General features: G+C 40.8%; 1 protein-coding gene across 2 annotated transcripts in view; it reads left to right on the forward strand.

Annotated features, from left to right (window-relative positions):
* The window catches only part of pleca (plectin a), an 828,744-nt gene that overhangs the window by 79,124 nt on the left and 735,506 nt on the right, over positions 1 to 14,114 (forward strand). The window contains exon 1 of one of the 2 annotated variants that reach the window (XM_051935603.1): positions 4,753 to 4,897. The exons of the other annotated variant lie outside the window; for it this stretch is intronic. The gene's annotated coding sequence lies outside the window, so the exon portion shown is untranslated. Of the gene's footprint in view, positions 1 to 4,752; positions 4,898 to 14,114 lie in introns of those variants that run through there. 2 annotated transcript variants of the gene reach the window in all.

Raw genomic sequence — 14,114 nt, forward strand, 5'->3', positions numbered from 1 at the left:
CTAAGGCCGGCCCTGCTTGTGTGTCCCAAAACACATAAATCTTAATAAGTTACAAAAGAACTTCCAAAAGTGTCCACTAGAGGGGGGATATCAAAAACAAACCCCAGCTAGTAATAAGGGCAAGCACTGAATCTTTATAAAATAAAAAATGTATTCTTCACAACAAGTATTCTAAAAGCTGAGGCTCCGTGGAGCACAAAGGCAAAATGGAACTTCTTGAAATACAAGATGATCGAAAGCAAACAAGTTGCAAAACAGAAAATCAAAAGAATTGTTAAAAAAAAAAAAAAAGCAAAAAGTCGAAAAATCTAGAAATCCAGTTAATCACAAAAAATAAGAACAAGTACACTCACCAACTACCTGGTACATTCGAAATGAACCACCAGAGAAACTGTGGAAGACCGTACAGATTTATTTATAGGGCAGAGGGCAGTTCCTGGTGGTGATTGGCAGGTCGACCCTCCTCTTGGGGGACCACTCACAAAACTCATGGAACATAATATAGGCAGCTTACAGACAAGATCAAAAACAAACAATAATGCATAGTCAATAAAAGTAACATTAACATATATAAATGGTACATAATTGGACAAACACAAGGCTTTGAACCCCAGCTGGAGAGGAACCTTGGGTGAAACTTAATTGGTCACTCTTCATGGAAGAAAATCATATTCCCACATACTGGGCAGTGAGGAATTGCCTTTCATGGCACATGTTTATGTTGGCTGTATGCAGCCACTGTGAATGGCAGTTTTGTATAGTTTGAATGTTGGAAACATGCGCGCAAGGCAAATAAGTTACTGGCCGTTACAATTTTACAATAAATCCCAGGGTCCATAATGTTACCGTCCCTTCAGGGATTTTTCCACTGATGCGCACATGCCCAGTGTGGGCAAACATCTGTGTCATATACCTGTATGTTTTTGGTCATTGTAATGTGGATGAGGGGCGGCACAGTGGCGCAGTGGGTAGCGCTGCTGCCTCACAGTTGGGAGACCTGGGGACCTGGGTTTGCTTCCCGGGTCCTCCCTGTGTGAAGTTTGCATGTTCTCCCCATGTCTGCGTGGGTTTTCTCTGGGTACTCCGGTTTCCTCCCACAGTCCAAAGACACGCAGGTTAGGTGTATTGGCGATTCTAAATTGGCCCTAGTGTGTGCTTGGTGTGTGGGTGTGTTTGTGTGTGTCCTGCGGTGGGTTGGCACCCTGCCTGGGATTGGTTCCTGCCTTGTGCCCTGTGTTGGCTGGGATTGGCTCCAGCAGACCCCCGTGACCCTGTGTTTGGATTCAGCGGGTTGGAAAAGGGATGGATGGATAGTGTGGATGAAGATACCTTCAAAAAACTATGTGAAGATGCTAGTATGGGTGGAAATTGTTTTTTGTTTAAAAGTGCTGTTTTTAAATGAAACTGTAGTAGTGTGAATGCAGAGTTTTAACTCCTACAGTAGTCTCAAGTACACACAGAATTGTAAGAAGGCTAACATCTTGTTTGGGATTTGAACCTTGTTTTGCCTTTTTTCTCCATTTGTATTTCCACCTTTCTTTTGTTTCCTCAGGATTGATTTTAAAGGAAACTGTTGCATCTATTATGTTATTTATTTGAGTAGTATGCCATTATAATGTTCTATTTTTTTTTTTACTGCATTTTGAAAAACAGAAGGCGACTAGCATTTTGTAAAAGAAAAATGTTCAGTTTCTAAACTAAAATTGAGTTTTATTGTATATGTTTTGGTTTGCTAGTAGATAAGTAGGTTTACAGTTGATTATATGGAAAAAGACATGCAGGTTATGATTATTACAATATCTTTTAACTTTAACTCAAAAGAATGGCATAGTGCACTTAGGTAAAATGTCATAAGTGCTCAAATTGACAGCCTCACTGTACTGTAAGCCTGCTTTTGCCCACCCCTGTATTTTCTACATACTGTACTGTATCTATTTCAGGATATCAGGTTGGATGGTGGTTAGTGCTGGAATCCCAGTTTCCGCCTACATTGCAAAGACATGTCTTAGAGTAACTGGAGACTCCAAAACTCCAGGCAAGAGTTTTTGTACATCAGTGGCTGAGTGTGCCATGTGATCGACTCGATTCCCACCAAGGGCTACCTTCTATTTTATTCTTAACTAGCTGTGTTACCCATCTAAGACCTGTTGAAATCTAAGTAATCAACTTAGACCTCAATACACCATCAATTAGAATGTATTTTGTAATGTTTATAGTAATAAAATGCATTACATTTGTTATTCCAACAGATGGCCCACCTCAAACATTTGTAGTAATAAAATGCTTTACTAATGATGTGCCATCTGTTGGAATGACAAATACAATATACATTTTATTAATAAAACATTTTGTGATGCACTGTCTTTTGGAATGACAGAGACATAGCAACCGGATGGCCACACAGATGGCCACACAGACACTTCTCCTTTTATTAAGGTGGATACAGTCAGGATAGACTTTGTCTCTGTGTGGCACTAAGCTTAATCTAAGTGGTTTCAGTAAATAGATACAATAACAGTGTCATTAATTTCTTGGATTCTGTTTTAACTGAGAAAAGTATGTACTATACTGTAAATGCTTATTGTGTATTAAAATATAAAATATTGCCAAAAAACACCTTGAAAAGGAAACCTTAGGCAAAGAGAGCAAAGCAGTAGGCTTCCCCAGCATGCACGCCAATGTTAATTCTGGAAGCCATAAGGCATTATGTGGTAAGCCAATTCACAGATTAAACACACAAGAAAATGGGGAGAACATACAGTAGAAAATAAATACATATTGAACTGTGGTTCAAATACTGTAAGGGACTAAACTCTGCACCACACTGCCACCTGAATGATATTATAACGACTTGGGAGGTGGTGTTCTGGTGGCCGGGTGCCAGAGACTGAGGAATGGATTCAGCCACTTTGCTGTGTTTGGCCCTGAAATGGACCTTTGTTTTTTTTTTTTTTTTTTCCCAGTGACCCTCTGCCCTCCTAGGTGCTCCATCTCCACAGCCCCCAAACACTTCTGCGCCACCCAGCTGCACTTCAAACTGCCCAGCTGGGGTCAGAGGCAACACAATGGCTACACTATCCCCTGGATCAGCAAGCCATCCCATGGCCTGGGTCCACCTGATGCTTGCAGGCAGGCACAAACACAGGCCAATAGTTCTCATTATCAGGAAAACACGTCATAAAGTGCTTCTCACAGTGATAGATCTGCAACCCCTAACTTGAGCACAGTTTACACACCTCTAATATATCCGGCTTCTCTACCCTGTCCGCTCTGCAGTCTGCAGCTTTTTGGAGAACATCTCTATGTCGGGTCTGAACTCAGTCTCACTACACTGCCCTCCTCCCAGTACCCTCAGCTTCAAGGGTAAAACAAACTCCATCTGCTGGGAAAGTCGAGGAGTGCGAAGTGACCCAGCCTGCTCAGCCTCAAGTAAGCTATTGTAAATGTGCTCGAAGGGTTAACCAGTGTTAGTACTAATCCAATATTCCATCTCATGGTTGTTAGTCAGTTCTGTCCCACTACTAACACCAGTGCAATGCTCTGGATGTGTGAAAGTTGGAGGAATGGATTTAGCTACCTTGCAAAAGAATTGGGTTGTGGCACTGAAAAGGACCTTTGGTTTCTTCAGGAGCTTTCCACTACGCTGCCTGTGGTCTTAACAGTATCATAGGCCCCTGGGGAAAACAGAAACATACATAGGCATCAGAAACATCATGGACCCCTATGCTCCTGGGGCCCCAGATGGCCCTGATACCAGGTCTTCTGTAGCACCATGTTTAGTCCCCTCGACCCACACATATTTGCGCCGCACAGCTTCCCTTCATTCTGCTCACCCAGGGTCAGTGGCAGCCCATCTCCCTTAACATATTCTTCCATTGAATAAGTGTAATATTCTGAAGGAAACATTTGGTTATCTCCATTTATTATACACAGGTTAAATCTGTGCTTTTTAAAGATTTACTCATTCATCTTTTCTTTTTTAGGTACATTTTTTTGAGTTGTCCAGCAAATTAATCCGTTTTGAGACGAGCGGATAAATGTAATTTTTTTTAACGAATTCACAGTAACATAAGATGCATATTTGCACTGAATCGATACATGTATGTGAATTGACCTTAACCGTAAATTAAAATCCGTTGATCCCCCCCACCCCCCCAACTGAACAAAACGTAAATCAATCGTATCTCCCGTATAGAACAAAGCGAATACTGAAAATGACGGTTGGTTGAATCAATGCGATTCCACCCATTATGTGAACTTCATACCAAACGTTCAGGGGATATCCGAGTCCCTTTAGTGTCTGTCTCAGACATAAAGACATCGAACCCAGCGAGATGAAGCAAGTCTCGATCTCCGGTTCATTATGTAGCACGAGTCTGTCTTTGGCTCATTTCTTTCTCTCCGGCATTTATGGAGTTACCTCCTCCGCAGTAGGCAAGAGTAAGGAGAGCAATCAGAACACAAAGAAAAACTGCTGGTGTGAGCTACAACTGTGAATCACGCCGTTCAAACTGAAACACTTTTATATAAGAGGTTCCGATTGCTATTGTATGTAGATATTGAATGAAGCCATCGATAGCCTCCCCCAGCACACGTCACCACCACCCTCGGCGTTTTACACGGCGTCGGTTAATAATTCATCGAAGCGACATCGGGCGCATTGAGAAAGACTGCAGATTCTGCAATTCGGGACTTCATCCAAAAGCCTGCCTCCCAAATACTAGGAGTGGCTCTTTAAACATATCTGCCCTCGGACACACACACACACACACGCACGCACGCGTGCGCGCACACGTCCAGTATTACAAGCAAGACTGAAAACGGAGCAACAGCGATCCGCACATTCATGGGAGTCTGACAGCTCCTGGAGGAGCTCGCGAGGCTGGATTTGGAGAAGGCAAGGCTTTCATTTCATACCAATGTCTCTCTGCTGCTATGTTTTGTCGTGTTTTAAATAATCTGTTTTGTATATGTATATGTTTATCCAGATGTGGAACTAAGTGAAAAACGTCAGTAATACAATGTGCAATCAGTATAGTGCAATTCATCTGTGCAGTAAGAAAAAAATAAGAAAATAAAGTATACATTAAATAAATATTTAATACATATATTTTTCTTCGTCACAAAACTAAATATACATTTGATGTTGTGGTTGCCTTAAATATGCCGTAACTACCGCGGGTTCACCGAAGCATGACATATAGTACCTGTCAAGGATAGCAAGCTGCCCTGTTTTGGATCGCGTCGAGATTTTCGTTGCGTGGAGAGATGAGCTTCAGACGTCCTGACAGTCGCTGAAAGGCCTTTCTTCTGGGAATGCTCTGCAAATTATGTCATTGTGGTGTTGAAACTCGACAGGATTTCTGTAGCTAGGAAAGGTGGTGGCGTTATCTACCCGCCACCCGTCCTGTCTCCAAGCAGCGTCGTGGAAATGGCAGCGACGCGCAAGGTTTCGGTATTGACTCGAAAGCATCTTTCTGTTTATTTTGCCACAGGATGGCACACTCTGTGATGTGAATGCAGTTGATAATAAAACTTCAAGTCAAACTCCATAAAATAGATTTAGTTCTTTGGGTTCGTTTCATCAATACAATTTCTAAACAGCCGAAAACAACGCGCTACGGAAAGTCGGGCTTCTTGAAATACAATTTAAAATTCCTGTCATTGTTCCGGTCGCCTAGCAGGTACCATACACACGTGACAATTGTTTAGCGACTAGCTGTTAAAAGATCTAAAGAGAGAGAGAAAAAAATAGGTATAAGTAAACTTAACGAGGTGCTTGTGAGGAAGCCCATTTCCACCGAGCACCTGCTCTTGAGCGCGCAGTTGATAGCAGAGAGTTTAAAGCGCGTGCCCGTGTGCGTAGGCGCGCAGCACTTATTGCCTTCCTGCACTTGTCGCAGTGGTTTGAATCCAGCGCGCCACAATGCCCAAAGAGCGCACGCTTGTCCAGTTTGTCAAGATCCAGATACTATCAGAGGCGTAGGCTTTCTCCTGAATTTTGGTTGAAATTTAAATATTTTTAAGCTTGCAAATGCCTTGTGGCAGTTTTTTTTTTTAAATTGGCGGTGGCACAGTGTTTAGTTACTAAAGGAGGTTGGAAACAAATCCTGGTCCGGTTAGTCTTTGTTTGGAGTACACACGCTTTCAACAAGTTTAGTACACCAAATGTGCCTCGACATCGCAGGAATGTAACCATAAAGTATATGAAGAGAGAGAATGTAGCAAGTGTGGAGTGCGACACAGGTGTTAGTTCGCCCTGTTTAGTCACATTTTAACTGCTGCAGCACAAATCGATATTCTGTCTGTTGGTATGTGGTACCCTATCGAAAAATACTACTGGAAGCAATTTCTTCCAACTTTAATAGCAAAAAGAAACAGATGGTCATTTTATTTGATAGGAAATTGCTCCTGAATAAATCATTTTAATTTTCAATAATTAATCTAACAAACTTGAAGGCATTCAGGTTTCACACATTAGACAGAAAGACAGAACATTATTTGGCCACAGGGGGAGTTTGTTTTTGTACAAAAGCATAATAGTAAACTGAATGAATAAATAAAATTATTATATTATGACCTGCGGTGGGCTGTCGCCCTGCCCAGGGTTTGTTTCCTGCCTTGTGCCCTGTGTTGGCTGGGATTGGCTCCAGCAGACCCCTGTGACTCTGTAGTTGGGATATTGCGGGTCGGATAATGGATGGATGGATATTATGACAAATGAGAAACCCCTCCCAAATATACACCAGAATGACGTAAAAGGAAGAAAACTAAAAGGAAACAAAAATTCTAATTTGGTATCCCCAGTCCCAGTGACGTATTATGTTGCTGTTAGTATAAAGGAGCCCCAGTATTGTTTCTTGACACACTTCTGCTGAATGTCTCCACTGTTCCCACCTGGCCGTAGTTCATCAACTAATTAATGGACAGATATTGTTGGCTTCCATTTATGTTTAATCAGTTTCTACTTTGGTCTTTGTGTGTTTTAACAGATCTGCATTTATATGTGTACCAGTTCTATATTTGGTAATTAGTATTATCTGTGCTTGTATTTTAACTGAGAATTCTTCACAGCACTTTGCGCCTGCACTCAGTGAAGAGTGCTATACATAAAACAAGTTGTATTGAATCATTTGTTGGCTGAAAGTCCTCAGTGTTAGTGTGTCAGAGAGACGATATGCAGAATTCTTCATAATGGCACTCAGGTTTGTCTTTATTCTCTCCCCTCCTACCACCAGTAGGTCTATAGTGTGTCCCATAACCGAGCTTGCCTTTTTAATTAGCTTGTATAATCAAAGTGCTGTCAAGTAAATTTTAATACAAGGCATACTTGTAATCCATAAACATCGACTGATAGGTAGCATATCAATACAATGTAAAATTCCATATTAAGGTTTGCTTACAGGGTGGTACAAATATATTGTGGCACCTAAGGCCAATTCTGACACACTATATTAGGTATGATATAAATCAATGGGTCATACATCTCGATAGTGTAGAATGCGCCTATCAAGACTTGCTGAGCAGCTGGTGCAAATATGCCGTGACACCCAAGACCAGTTTATTCATACAGCACCAGTTCTGTCAAACAGCATGTTTCTGGTGGTGAGAAAAAGGGGCAAGCTTGTAATTCTTTGGACGTGAACGTGTGCTGAGTATTTGTTACGAAGCCATGTAATTTGTCATGTTCTACGACAGCTAGTCGTGTAATCCTACATCTTTGGACCATGAGATCAGTAACTGCAGTTGAAAGAGTGGCATCCCCTCTGATTAGAAGTCATGTAGATTTGCAGCTACCTTAGTTGTTTGTCAGATTACTTAAAAATTGCTTTGAAAAGCAATAAAGGACAACAAGCTTTTTCCCCACTTTTGGATGCAAGAAATTGCACAAACACCGAAAAATAGTGAATTAAATGTAATGTAGCATGTAATGCTAAGAAGGATTCTGTAAAATGCTCAAAGATAAATGTTCCAACAGCCTGATTTCATAGGTGTGTTTCTAAACACGAGCTCGTATAACATAATTGTGATGTGAGCAGGTGTAATAATCATTAGCTGTGCTTGGGAGTAGATAGTACATTGCGACAAAACACTTGCACCCTGTGATCTTTTCACAGGATTTAATTGGTTTTAGTGAATGTAGTGGGGTTCAAGATTCATTCGTATTCTATCCTTCCAGTTTAAACAGGTTCTGCATCTTAGGTGTCAACATCATGACAGTACAGGGCAAGAACTCATCCAGAATGGACAGCAGTTTGTTATAGGGTGTTCTCACACATGGCAAGGAAATCGACAGCACCCGTGGGTAGACTCTGTGTAGATCAGTGGTTCTTAAACGGTGGGGCGGGCCCCCCTAGGGTGGCACGAAGTAACAAAAAAGGGGGGGGCGCAAAGATGTGAAAAAAAGAAAACAAGAATTGAAAATATGAAAAATACATCAATTGAAACCAAAACAAATGAACTTAAACTACATTCTGATATTAGAAAAATAAATATAGAGTTAGATAAATGTCGATAAAAGTTAAGTAGGTATAATAAAATATGCATCCATGATATATCATTAATTAAAAAAGAACAAATTGGTATTAGTGGGCTCCTTTCAAAAAAACATTAGGGGGGCGCGATTAAAACTTACGAAATCTCGGGTCGCAAATACTTAAAGCATGAGAAACACTGGTGTAGATGATGACTATGTCAGGACTTTGGATCTATGAGGCACAATCATTAACAGCTGCACCACCGTACAGTCTGGCTGCATGGCTATGGTAATTGTTTTAGATAAAGAAAATTGGCTGAGGTTTGACCAGTAATTCACAAAAAACAACATTTTCTACATATTTCATTAAAATACTAATTTTATACAGATAGTAACTTTTGAAACTAAAAGTAAGCTTTTAGGTAATTAATTCAATATACAATATGAATTAATAACTTGTTCATTCTGCTAGTTGTTTTAATAACTTCCACCCAGTGCAGCCTTGCTGGACTGAATTTACTCCACTTTGTTTTTGCATGATGGCAGTTGGATGCAAGCAGTGCGTGTAACCAGGGAAATGCCAGTGATCACTGGTCAGCAAAAACAAAATAACTCTCTTAACCACTTGGCAGAAAGCATTGGGCAGAAGCTCAGTTTGTTTATTGCCTTCAGAGAAGGAAGTGCCACAGACCTTTGGTGGAGGCATCTTAACAGGGCTTGTCTCTTGCCTTGCACACTGTGTGGTGAGCACCCTTGTTTGAGTCTTCCTGTTTCCTTGTTAAGTGCAAATGGAAATCTTCTAACTAGGTCACACTAAAGGAAAATGATGAGACTTTTCCAATGATTTCTGGTTGTAGCCTTCATTTACCTAATCTTAGAAAGTTGCGTGCAGTTGGTGGCATGCTCCCATGAAGTAATTCATGTAATATGACATGCCCAGCGACTCACTCCAACCAGCCTGCGACTTGCTCAGACAGTCAAATAGGTTTGATTTTATCTTTAGTTGCAGAGGTGGGCTGTGTGTGCCTGAGAGCTGACAGCCAATGAATGCTCATCCTGACGTATGATTCATGTAATGCCGTGATAATGAACAGAAGCTTATCTCTCTGATGTCTTGTTTTGCATACTGCAACAGAATGATGTAGTGCATTACCACACCCACCACACAACAGAAAGCTCAGGATCCTGGTTGGCAACCCCACAGGCAGACATGTGGTCCAGTCCTGCCCCCCAGAAATGACCATCTCTCTGTTGCAGCCAGATGTTACATGGGCATCCCCTTGGCCTGGTCCAGACACTTGGGTCCTCAACAATGAGGATCATGCGAGCCAGATCACCATCAGGGAATCGCGCCACATGGCTTATAGTGCCATAACTGACGCTCCCTCACAATGCAGGTAATGTGCCTCATTTGGGACTCTGGGAGCAACAGCTCATTTGACACAAAGTCAAACTAGCGATACTCAAGGATTCTTCGAAGAGACACAGTATAGAAGGAGTCAAGTCTTCCTTTCCGGTCACTAGATAGCGTCCATGTCTTACAACCATATTGCAAAAGACAGGAAGCACCAGGACTCAAAAGAACTGGTTCTTCGTCATTTTGCAAACAACAACAACAATATTTATTTATATAGCACATTTCATACAAATGATGTACAATAGCTCAAAGTGCTTTACAGGATAAAGAAAGGGAAAAGAAAGACAAAATATAAAAAATAAAATTAGGCAACACTGATTAACATAGAAGAACAGTAAGGTCAGTTGGCCAGGGAGGACAGAAAAAACAAAGAAAAAAAACTTCAGAGAGAAAAAAAATAAAATCTGCAGGGGTTCTGAGGCCACAAGACCACCCAGGCCCCTCTAGGCATTCTACCTAACATCAATGACCTCAATCAGTCCTCATGGTATTCAGGCTTCACATGGAAGAACCTGATGATGATGGTCATGTGGACTCTGGCCTTTAATCCATCAATGTAGGCGCTTTGATCGGGTGGTGGTGGAGCAGATCGCCACCACAGAAAATTGGAAAAAGAACAGCAGAGAAAGTAGGGGTTAGTATGGATTTTGGAGCCACAATGAATGATAATGATAATTAAATGCATATCCAGAATATCAGGATTAAACTAAAATGAAGCTATGAGAAAGCCATGTTAAAATAATGAGTTTTTAGCAGTTTTTTTAAAGTGCTCCACTGTATTAGCCTGGCGAATTTCTTTTGGTAAGCGATTCCAGATTTTAGGTGCATACCATCAGAAGGCCGCCTCACCACTTCTTTTAAGTTTAGCTCTTGGAATTCTAAGCAGTCACTTATTTGAAGATCTAAGGTTATGAATTGGAGTGTAAGGTGAAAGACATTCTGAAATATAAGATGGAGCAGATTATTTAAGGCTTTGTAAACCATAAGCAGTATTTTAAAGATATCTGGAATCACCACACACCCCTTTCCAGCGACCTTATGACCTCATTGCTCTCCTGATCTGTCTTCTGACTTCATAGGAAGAGTCACCAGAGACATGAATGTCATTGCTGAGGTAAATAAACCTCTCGACAAGGTCGATATTCTCTCAGAAGATGGGCACACTGCTGATGGCTGTGCCCAAGTGGTCATTAAAGGCCTGGATCTTGGTTTTTATCCAGGACACCCACAAGCCCAGACACTTGCACACCTCGCTCAGTCTCTTGAGAACCCCGATCAGAGCCTCCATTGACTCCACGAAGATCACAGTATCGCCGGCATAGTCAAGATCAGTGAATCTTTCTTTATCAACAGATGCCCCACAGCCACGGGACCCCATGACCCTGCCCAACACTCAGTCCATGCAAGCATTAAACAGAGTAGGAGCAAGAACATTTACTAATATGGAATTAAAATTAGACTTAGGGGTCATATACAGTAGTCATGTAGGGGTAATATAGTTATTGTGTATGAAGTGTTTTGGTATGCTTTCCATATTAAAATATAACATCTGTCTAAGAAATAAAGGGTTAAGCAAGCATGTTAGGAAAAACTCTGAAGGGTGTGTGAGCAATGACAAAGACAGGAATTACCAGGAGAAGGTTGATGTCATATACAGGGTGTTCTAGTAAGATTAAGAAATCAACAGCTGTCCTGTAAACAGTAAAGACTGGACAGTTGTCACATACACAGACATTTCAAAAGTGAGGGCTGCACCTGAGAGATGTGAGAAGAACAAGAGTGTAGTGGAATGAGACTTTTATTTGATTAAATTATTAGGGTGTGTAAGTCAACGAACCAATCAGATTAAAATGTCAGGTAATGTGTACGCATTAATTCAGCACTGTTATATAAATTCAATTATTGATCAATATGGACCCCTGCTCTTATTCTTTGACCACTTGCTGACAACCTCTGCTCAGGGCACCGTCCCTTAATAGATTGTTATATAGGGTGCTCCCTCTTCTGCATTTGCTGAACACTAAGGATGCATTGAATAAACTTACTCCTGCATGGTTCCTGACTCAAAGAGGTCCTAGTTGAGGACAATGTTTCTTTCTTTAATGTATTTGCAGTGATAAGTCAAGCAAAATGACCTGTTTTCTACTCATAGCGAGCTGATGTGCCAATATTGAACTGAACGTTTCCAGATATGTCAGAGGCCCTCTACAGTGCCTAACAGAATTAAAAGACTCAAACAATCCTGTCAAATATTGGTGTGTAAAGGGCAAGGTCTAAAATCACTTTTGAATGTGCAAATTCCTTAGACGTCACTGTCTTAGAAACTGACACACATCTGTAATGGATATCATGACATAGGCTTGGGAATACTTTGGTGAACCTTTGTAAGTCAATACTGTTCACTGCTAAACCCACACATGTGACTTAAGGCTTGACTATGCAAAGCAGAGGCTGTACATCCACACCATCCAGAAGCACCTCCAACTTCACTGAGCTCGGCCTTATCTGAGATGGAAAGTAGCACAGTGAAATCATGTTTTGTGGTCTGATGAGTCAATATTTCAAGTAGTTTTTGGAAAAAAAATAAATAAAAAGCAGATGTCGTGTTTTCTGGGCCAAGTGGAAAAGGACCATTCAAGCTGTTATCAGTGTCGGATCCAAAAGCCTTCATCTTATGTGGTATTTGGGGTGGGGGCGTGTCAGTACCCTTGACATGGGTATCTGTGAGGGCACAGTTAATGAAGAAAGATGTGTACAAATTTTAGAGCAAGATATGTTGCCATCCAGGTGCCACCCTTTCCAGGGACGTCCCTGCATATTCTAGCAACATAACACCAAACCACATTGTTCCTAGGTTACATATGCATGGCTGTCCCTGACCTGTGTCTGATTAATAATGTGTAGTACATTATGATGTGCAGAATACCCCAAAATGGCCTCGGGTAACTGAAGACCTGCATGATGGGTGAATGGAGGAGAATTCCATTTGCTAAACTTAACCATATTGTGTCTTTGGTGCCCACATACTTAATTTGTGTTATTAAAAGAAATGGTAATGTGACAGAGTGGTAAACACTTGAAAGTCCCAACATTTTTGGGGGTCATTACATGAGTAGATACTTAAAGCAAAAAAAAAAATTCACAAGGTAAAAAACATCAAATATTATATTGTTTCAGTGTCTTCAATATAGTATAGAGTGAAGAGAATTTACAAATCACTCATTTTGTTTTTTTATCAGCATTTTCCATGCAGTTCCAAGTTTTTTGGTATTGGGGCCATACGCTGAAATTAGAAGAATATTTCCTATGGGTCATTAAAAAATACATTTGGAAAAAATCTGTAGTGGTCTTGCCTGTACTGTGGGTTTAGTTGTGTATTGTGCTGATTTAGCAGTGTTTCTGTGAAACTCATGTCAATCTGACGAAGTGAGCACACTGCCGCAATTCACTTGAGTTCAATAACATCACTGTTGAACTCATTAGTGTTTATTAGGCAACCTCAGCTTGGCACTACTATATGTAAATGCCTTTATTTAAAAAAAAAAATCTTTTTTTAAACTGAAAATCTTTTAAATTTCTAGCTACATTAATTCCCATCCATCCATAGTGAGCTGATGTGCCAATATTGAGCTCACCATTTCCAGACATGTCAAATGCCATTTGTTGTTTATCGCAGGTCGTGTTTCCCCGATGTGGTTTGTCTCTGGCCACTTTGCCATTTTTTAGGTTGTGCCTTGAGAACTCCTTCCACATACAGCTTGTCTCTGGTGGTCTCACCTCCCAGTGTCAGTTATAGCTGTCACCTGCCTATTTATTTAAGCAAGACAGCTGACCAGAGCTCTCTAACCAGTCACTGAATCCTTTACGTCTTTCTGTCTGTATTTTTATTGCTTTCTTAATGATTTTTTTTGTGATATTTGACTATGCTTGTGGAATGAATTGGCTTTTGCTTTATTTCTATTTGACCATTTTATCTGTACTCCTGACTTCTCAGGTTTTGCACTGTAGGCCACCCTTGTTATTTTTAGTATTTATCAAAATTTAAGCATTTTTTGCATTGAATATGCTGTGTTTGCTGGTGACCTTTTACGTTGAATATATTCCTGGAAATTCATCATGCCGCTGGTTTAGACTTAACGTTTTATTTTTTTTTTTGCCAGAGCCCCATGATGCTCTGTGAAGCGCAGAACTTTCATGGGTACTGTAAGATTCTTGCCCATC

The sequence above is a fragment of the Erpetoichthys calabaricus genome, chromosome 13, assembly GCF_900747795.2.
Source record: "Erpetoichthys calabaricus chromosome 13, fErpCal1.3, whole genome shotgun sequence".
In the NCBI taxonomy this organism is placed as follows: domain Eukaryota; kingdom Metazoa; phylum Chordata; class Cladistia; order Polypteriformes; family Polypteridae; genus Erpetoichthys; species Erpetoichthys calabaricus.